Source organism: Tympanuchus pallidicinctus, unplaced genomic scaffold (assembly GCF_026119805.1).
Source record: "Tympanuchus pallidicinctus isolate F22 unplaced genomic scaffold, pur_lepc_1.0 scaffold1, whole genome shotgun sequence".
Classification (NCBI taxonomy): Eukaryota; Metazoa; Chordata; class Aves; order Galliformes; family Phasianidae; genus Tympanuchus; species Tympanuchus pallidicinctus.
This window is the reverse complement of record NW_026294618.1, coordinates 48149532-48158804: the sequence shown is the minus strand read 5'-3', so window position 1 is coordinate 48158804 and position 9273 is coordinate 48149532. Positions and strand designations below refer to the sequence as shown.

The window sequence follows — 9273 nt, the reverse complement described above, 5'->3', positions numbered from 1 at the left end:
AAGGGAAGTTCCAGACATCTTTCCTTCTTTCTCTCTTCTCTGAAGCTGTTCTGCAGGATGCATCAGTTCAGTTCAAATGCAACCTCTGGAAAACTTTTACCAGCTTTGCATTTGTAAATATCTGATATAGCAGCTAGCAATGTAAACGATTCCACTCTCTCCATTCTTGATGTTAGCATCATTGCTACTGCCTAGCAATTATAATGCTACTCCAGTCTCTTGTAAAAATAGAAATTATTTTGTACATCTTTGCTCCATCTTAAACCCAGCAGTATTTGCAGTTGTGGTCAAAATAACACTTAATCTATAAATCCCATATTGCTTAAAATGGATCTGTTGGTTGCTTATTACAGCATTGTAACTGTGAGTGTTTAATGAGCAGCGACTTACTGATGTAGGCAAAACAGGAAAATTTTTTAGTAACCAGTGTAACAGAAAAAAACAGCAAGTTAGAAAGAAGAGTCAGTGAAAGTAATGAAAATTAATGGGGGGAAAAAAAAAAAGTATCTTGGCATCTTACCACAAATGTCTATTGAAAAAGCAGCCTTTCAAACTATTTCTATATCTTACTGCTGTGTAACTCATACAGTAATTTGTCTTTGAAAAAACATCAGTTTCCACTGAACCTTTTTTCCTCATTGCTCTGATTTCTTGCATTCTTAGAAAATATTGCTTTTGAAATACCAGTGTTTTTTTTCTTTCTTTTTTTTTTTTAAACTTTCCAGGAGTTTTTGGTGTGTTTGTTGGATAATGAAATAACATTGTAACATTGACGTTTAGCACGCAACAGCTCTGAAATGTTCTCCCCCAGAACATCTGATCTGATTGAAATACTGAGTGGTGTTTGTATTGAAAGAGATATGGAGGCTGGCTTGTTATAGCAGTACTCTGGCAGACACACTTGAAATAGAAATGCTGCTCTGCCTTTACAACATGACTGCTTGAGTGACTGATGGACTTGTCACAGCACTTCAAAAAAACAGCAGGGGAAAGCACACATTTTCCTAACAAGTGGATAGTTTTTAAAGAAATCTTATATTGCAGCCCAAATATCACCCTTCTAAAAGAATAAGACCTATTCTCCAAATATGACTAATACAGCTCTGAATAGTTTTTATCTAAAGTTGAATTGCTCCCTCACTTATATTTGCAAAATTCTGTTGCATTAATGATACATCACAGTTCTTTGAGCAACATGATATTTGTCTATTATATCTATTTTTAACTTTTTCACTTGTTCAGGAATTATATATAATATACATGTAGGTTGCCATGAAAGTATGATTTTTCATGGAAAATATAACAGATATAAAGCATATAATAACACTACTTGTTATAGAAAATTCTCAGCTAAAACACTATTTTTCCACATAGTCACCATCATTAGCAATGCATTTTTGCCAGCAATGAACAAAAACCTGCATGCCATGCTCATAAAGAACTGCAGTAGTGGAGGAGATCCACTGTTGCCACTGATGAAATGCACCATCCACTACCTCACTGTGCTCACATCCACTGTTTGTTCTCCGGAAACAGTCAGCAAGCATTGATGAACGTCATTGGGTACCATTTTTTCCACATGGAGAAATTCAAATTCTCACCTTTGCTTCACACACACTCTTACGTCAGACACCCCCTCTGCTGCCATCTGTCACATGGCAAGAAAATGTAATGGAATATTTGTGGGAAGGTCCAGCTTCTCTTGCCATAACACTACTATCTGCCTCTGTTGTTGTGGACCACCATAATAAAACAGGAGGCATCACTTTTGGAACGGCTCTTGTAGATGAGCTTGTATATTGTTGGTTTGTTTTCATGAGTTTACATTTTAAAAAATTATTTATGAAAGGACTGACAGATTAGAAGTTGCCATCTCCTTAAAGTGAAGCTTTGGATTTATGCAAGACATAATGGACAAAACAGATCTTAATTTCTTGCAACATTTAAGACTATTCCCTTCTTTCCCTTCTTTTTATTCATTGCCACAGCACTCAAGCCTTACACTCTTCTAACTTAACAGCCTTCGACAAGAAACTAAGGTGTTTGCAAGCTGCTTTACTTCAGGAGTCGGTGGAATCTGTTTGGTCTCTTGACTGCTTCCATGCTGAAAGGAATCTGGGCTTTCAAGCAGCCTTTGTTACATAATTCAAAGGCTGTATAAACTGTAGCGCTAAATTAAAAGGATCTGAAAAAAAAAAAAAAAAAAAAAAACAGAGTAAAAGAAAATGTACTAAGAAACTTTGAATGATAGAATAGAACTGCTAAAACTCTATCAGCATAGCTGAATCTCTCTAGAAATGCTGGAAAATGTGGAAGAAAGCTCTTATGACATTTTCCCTTGCATGTAATGAGGACAAGTAAATGGAATACATCAGTTATTTTTCATGGTTGGTCAATTTTACAACATCTGATGTGCCTAACTTGTACAGAAACCTAAGTAGTACTGCTCTCCATTCTAAAAATATATTTCAGATATTTCTGATTTTTATCAGAGCAGACTGATCTGAGGCTGAAAAGTCCACTCTTTAACTTCAGAAAATCAGTTCCCAATTGGATTTAGAATAAAATAACTCAGAGTAAGAGTATTGAAGATCAAAATTTCACTCTCTGCCTTCTGATGCACAATGGGAAATACACATTTCTGGGCAGTCTCTGATCTTCCAAACAGGAGTAAGACTCTGAAAATGCATTAAAAATCCCAATAGCCTACAGCAGAAGGGCCATAGAACTCCATTCAAGACAAATAAAATAGTATGTAGTGCGATACTTTCTCTGACATAAGATTAGTTTAGGCAATGCCGAGAAAATAAGAAATATGCAATTGAATAAAAGAAACAACATTATTACTTAAAATTTCAGAGCATTATTAGCGCACTGGCACAGAATTATGACAACCCTGCTAGCAAATAAGGATTCTTCATAAAGATACAGATGGTGTTCCCATAGTAGCAAAGCTGACAGCAAGGAAATGAAATATTACATCCCCCAAGTTAGGTGTTGGTTTATAGATCATGGTATTGATCTAGGATTTTTAGTAATTATAAAGATTATACTCTGAAAAGCACAAGAAGATATTTAGATACTTTTATATTTGATAAAATGAATTATTGTATATTCTAAAAAGTATTTCTCCTACTATGAAATTATGCCTGTATCATGAATGCTTCCTGAGGAACAAATTGTGATTTCAAGTAACTACGAGTCTGGCAAGAGCCTGGGATGCCAAACAAGCTGACTGTAAAGAGGTGCCAGTCCTTGAGGAACTGGGACAGAAAACTGAAAGCCTTAAAGACAACAGATCTCCTTCAAGCTGAGTGCTGCACAACCTACTTTCAGCAGTAAAATAAAATGGGAAAAGCTACTGACTTGTGACAGAAGAATCCAAATTGGTGAAGATGGATTGGTATAAAAACTTCTTTGGATGACTGAGATTATCTGACACCCAATGAAAACAGCTTGCCAGTGCTTATAAAAGAAACTAGCAAGTTGTCTTAACAGTACAAATCTTATAAATCATGTTAAAAATATAGAGCTTACCAGTTGAATACATGCATACGATAACATTGATAGTAGCAAGCACATTCTCTAGAGCATATAATAAGAACATGAAAAAGTCTGATTAAAAAAAAAACTGAGAAAGTGTGGGTGAAGCAGCATATGTGGATAGTGAAGCAATCAGGCAACTAGGACAGTTGGTTGGAAGCTCATGCTGATAGCCACTACTCTGAAGTCACAAGGGAATCTCTTAATTCTGCTTATAGACAACAGTAAAAAAGCACATTTAACAGGTTATATGAAGGTTGTTAAGAACATGAAAAGAAAAGAAAAAAGGTCAACAAAACCACACCACAGAGTCATTTTTATTCTGTCCTCTAAAGAATAACTACATGGGAAAGTGATCAGGACACATTATGAAAGATAAAACAGAGGTCAAAAGAAGAAGAGTGCATGTTGGTGATGACAAACCAAAGTAGGAATACGTGGAAAAAATGTTTTCGTGACTATTACTCAGTTTTCTATGAAATAGTTTTTCTGAAAGAGAGAGTGACTGTGCCTGTTGAAGACAGTTAACTGTCAGGTGCAGCACACATGGTGTAATAGTGAAAATATACAGATTTAGATGACATCAGCATAAAGAACTTCTAGTAACTTTTTTTTGTTATATCATAGAAAGGAAAAATCCAAATTTTCATTAACCTCAGAAAGTATAATCTGATGGACTGGTAAATTAAGGAGTAAAGATAACTGCAGAGAAAGATTCAATTTGTTGTTTTGTTGTTTTTTGGGTTTTTTTTTTTTTTTTTTTTCCGGGTTGATATGCCTGGCAGATGAGGTGAATTTCTGATTGCCACATTCTTGCATTCATCTAAATCGATACCAGGAAAAAAAAGGATTTTGTCATTAGTAATTTGAGAAGGAGTAACTCAGCATATGCAGAACTGTAAGGAGAAAAAGTCTAATATAGCAACAAGAGCTAGGGCCTGGAAGCATGATGATTTTGAGAAAACAGTGAGATATGAATTTCTAGCAAGTGTCATGACCGCAGACAGTAACAGTTGCCCAGCTGCCTGCTCCCTGCCTTATAAGGTTGTTATCTCTCCTGGACACATCTTGAGGATGAACAGGCTACTGTACTTTCCACAGCAAGCAGAAAATAAGAGAAAATGTGCTCAAATTTGTCTAAGGTTACAGACAGATAAAAGTTGCAGGTATGTCTCAAGACATTATAGTGTCAGAAGAAATGAACTTAATACCAGAGTCCCAAAAGCTAAGTCCTACAACTTATGTACGCATATCTTTTGAATTGAATCTAATTTTACATCAGGACTTTTGTTCTGGGGCAGAAAAAGGAATAGAACAAACAAGGAAATTTGTGCTAGGGTAGGACGCTAGAAAGATAAGGGTGGGTGAGGGGGAAATCAGTCACAAGGGTAGGAGTTACAAGATCCTGCCTAAAATAGGATTAATCAAATTACCTTCATGTACTAACTTTTATCTCAGGGATGAGTGAGGCATAAGACCCTGAGATTGTGTCAGAGAGTTATTCAAGTTGCAGAAGGGAAATACATATTAGTTTTCAGCCATCTAATGAAAATAATAATAATCAGATAAATACTGAGACATGTTACTGATTTGCTGTGTACCCTTAAAGGAATCTCTGTTGTTCAGACATACGTAACACTAAGGCTTAAACATACGAATGCACAAAGGTCTCCTTTTAAAGTCTTTTCCAATATTTTCCCAAGAACACTAGCAGAAAACATACAGATATACTGCGCTGTCATCTCATTCAGGGGATGCTTGAAGGATTAATTACTTAATGTTTATACAGCACTTTGAAGATCAAAAACATGATATAAGCACCAAGTTCTATCATAAGAGGCAACAGGAATCAGAAAATGAGAAACTTCCATCTCATGAAAGGAAAGAGCCCAGTGATGGTTGGCTTTCAAGTGTTCCCCTCATTTATGAAATTGTATATTCAGGGAGGCTGCCATTTATTCTTTATGTTGCTAAGGCTTACATGTTAACAGCTGTGAACTGGAGCTAGTAACAGCACTCCAGGCTGTTAGACAGCTGGAAAGAATATTATGGCTACTCAGCTGTACCATTTGCTTTTTTGCAAAGGAGGGAATTGTAGGAAAGAGGATTCAGTAAGACCATGTTTTGGTTATTTTAATCCTGCCATGGATATAATTATTCAAAAGTGCAAAATAGTGGTAGAGGCTAAATATCAGATGTTTTCCATAGTACATTCTTCATCACATAAAACCTGTAAGTTACGGTTGTTCATCCTCTGGTATGATTTGTTAGATTCTGAACATGTGGATGTTTGTCTTTGTGGGCACACTGGAGTCAAGACCAATAGCTGTGGGCCAACAGTAACAATGGCAGAGACTTCTGGTCTTTTAGGAAAAACGTGATGGTCGGGAATTCTGTTCAAAACCAAGTAGTATTTCCAAATGGAAAAGGAGAGCTTGTTCAAGAAATCTCAGAAATGGAATTTCATTCCAACCTACTTTATGCAAAAGGTCACATTAGATAGTTAGCATGGTCTATAACTGGGAAGCCCTCATGGTGTTACAACAGCAGAAACTCCGTCACAGAAAATGTTCTCTCCCGACAGAAACTCAGATCAAGAAAGCAAAGCTCTTTCTGGCTCGCTAAGCTCTTTTTCAATAAAATATTTCAAGAGGTGTTCCTGCTTTCTAATCTGTTCTCGGTGAGGCTTCACTTTTCATTTAAGTGTTTCACTCTCCTGACTCAACTAAATATATGATTTTAATTTTATGTGTTGGGTAAAAAAATACAAGAAAGATTTCATTAACAGCCACTGGCATTTTAGTATTCAGCCTAGCATTACATACACTCCCAGTTGTATTTGCTACTGGTGAAATTGCAGCCCAGAGTTCTTACATCTTTTATGCTCCATAGTGCAGCACACACACCCTTAGGAAAAACAAAGCACATGAGTTTAAAATGCCTTCAGGGCAGTGTTCAGTACCTCTGTTGAGATATTCCATTGCTCCATTTGCCTCATCAAAGTACCTCAAGCTGAACTCTTTCTTCTGTAAGTAACAGAAAAAATCATCAGGTTTATCTGAAGTGAAGATCCTTGGGAAAGGCAACTATATTTTGTCTTACAGTAAACCCTGAACTAACTTGACTCTCAGATGCATCCTATCATAATTAATTAACACAAGAATATGCCAGCAGAATACTTGGTTCACTTCAGATCCTTTTCCTGTGTTCAATAGTCCTCGAGGACGGTCAGAAAGACCTTCTCCCATTTAACAGGTTGAAGATAGATGCTTGGCCATTATGCAGAAGAATTAAGTGCTGACCCCATTTCAATTTGAACATAACTCCACTTAACCCAAACACATCTGCTAGGATAATTTGGCTTCAAGCAGCAAGTCTCAATACATTAGATAAGAAATATGCTCAAAAGTCTCTTTAGATGTAGACTACCAATAAGCGCTGACCTTATAGTAACTATAACTTACTAGAAAAGCTGGAGCGTTTCCCAGAATAAAGTCAGATAGGTTCAAAGCCTTGTTCAGTGCAAAAAAAAAAAAAAAAAAAAAAATCCTGGAAATAACAAGTCTTTTCAAATTCTCAAATTAAAAGATTTTAAATATTCTTTTTTTCTTCTCTTTCAGCAAAACTGGGTCAGATTTACTAGTTGCTAAAAGTTAAGGGTTTGCACAGAATAAGGAAGGCAAGTTCATCATCTCTCTCCACCCTAAGAGAAAGCACCTAAAGGTATTAATGGTTTCAAATGGCTGTGGGGAAAGTGCAATATGAGGATTCCGAAATGCCAAGTATTCTTTTTTTTTTTTTTTCCATTGTAAAACAGGAGGGGGAGTATTTTTTTATGTGTATTTTAATGTGAAAAGGACACTGTGTTGCAGGTCTATAATTTATCTCAGTAGTGCACAGACAGCTGGATATAACTTTACCTGGCTGTGTAATATTGAATGCTTGTCCTGAGCAAAATCTTACAAAACAAATAGAGCTAAAAGGCAGAATTGTGTGAGGCTGCTATTGTGTAGCTAAAATAGGAAACAATGCAGAGGAAGGATCAGGTATCTAAGTATATTACAGCCTACATGCAGGAACACCACGAAGCAAAGCATGAATTGGGAATGAAGAACCTGGAAAGAGTCATCTGACTCATGAAATCCTGTCCCTTGCTATTGCTTAACATTCACACCTTCTTCGTGTTTGAGGATGTTAAGAAAAAAAACCCACCGCACACAAAAAAAACCAAGTAAACTACCCAAGAAAAATAACACTCACTGTGCTAATGTACATCAGAAAAATAAAGCAGAATAAAATCTATGCAATTCCCAGTCAAAAGCCTACAGAGGCCATAAAACTAATAGACACAAAACTCAGGGGATTTGAAAGAATGTGAGCAGATTTCCCTTAGCATGTAAAATTTTTCACTGCACTACTGATGTTAACTCATCAGTAATAGTTATATATTATATACTTATTATAATTAGTTATATTATATAGTCATAGTTCAGATAACTATGTCAGGTGAAATTGCTTAATTAGAGCTCTAATTAGTTTCCTACCATTCTGAAAAAAAAGAAAAAAACAATAATAATTCTTATTTTAATTAAGAATTAATTTTCAATAAGCAGTTGATTCTATCAGTCACCAACAGCTACATGAAGGATGGCATATTTATGTGTTTATATTTTTGCATCACTATATATTCACATCCACAATCAGGTTGTATGTGTGACATATTTAAGGTTCAGTTCTGACAGATGCTCAATCGCATGAGTAATCCCGACTTTCCAGGAGTAAATGTTTGTGGTGCAGAGTCCCATTTAGATTTCACAGCTATTATGTGAATTTCCATTATGGCTCAAGCCCCACATACAGTATTTCCTGTGTACTAAGAGGACACATTTCCTCTCTCTAATGCACCAAATCTCAGATAGCTTATGGGAAGCAAAACAGCTTTTATGGGGATTCTTTGCCTGCAGACTACCTGTAAACCTGTTACTTGCTGCATTATTCTGAGAGATGAGAGACATGGAGAGAAGTAGCACATAAACAGGCCTGCTTTCTTACCTTTCAGGGGTGTTTTCCCTACACTCCAACAGCCCTTAGGAAAACAACTGGCACTGGTGCATTTGGACTGTGTTCTTATTCAGTTTGCATTGCTTTGGAGAGAAAGGCAGAAGAACAATTTACTTGGTAGCTTAACTGCGAGCTAGATACAAGACAGTGCAGGAATATAGAAAAACATGCACGGATAACCTCCCCAAAAAAAGCCAAACAACAAAAAACAACGCTGAATCATATTCAACTTTTAAATATCTACCTGGTATGCAAGGAGGTTTTGTACAATTTTGTACTTGGCATTTTTAATATTCCCTTAGGCAAATACATCTCTTTTGGATCCAACCATATTTTGTTCATTTCTTCTTCTGCTGTGCACCATCCGGAAAACATTCAGAAAATAAATTGCAGTAGCACTGCAAATTCCCACCCTCCCATAGACCTTCTTCACTCCTATCCAAATATGTTTATCTTCACCTTCTGAAAAGGTACTCCCCAAAATTTCTGTCATAACAGCTTGGTAAGAATTAGCCAGTTATTACATTGTGAAACATAACCCACTTCTAAAAAAACAAACAAACCAAACAAAGCAGTCTTGAAAAGAATGAAAATCTTGTTTTGTGTTACCCCAAGCTGTTCTTTTTGTTCTTTTAAAGTGCAGTATTAATGAAATGATGATTTAAGAGT

At 36.1% G+C, this 9273-nt stretch overlaps 1 long non-coding RNA gene across 1 annotated transcript; it reads right to left on the bottom strand.

Moving 5' to 3' along the window:
- Nucleotides 1-1240: 1240 nt before the first annotated feature.
- Nucleotides 1241-8688, bottom strand: LOC128082396 (uncharacterized). The gene is made up of 4 exons (XR_008207655.1): nt 8596-8688; nt 6506-6569; nt 3538-3615; nt 1241-2185 (listed from the first exon to the last, which is right to left on the bottom strand). It is a non-coding gene; the product is annotated as an uncharacterized LOC128082396 (long non-coding RNA).
- Nucleotides 8689-9273: the final 585 nt, after the last annotated feature.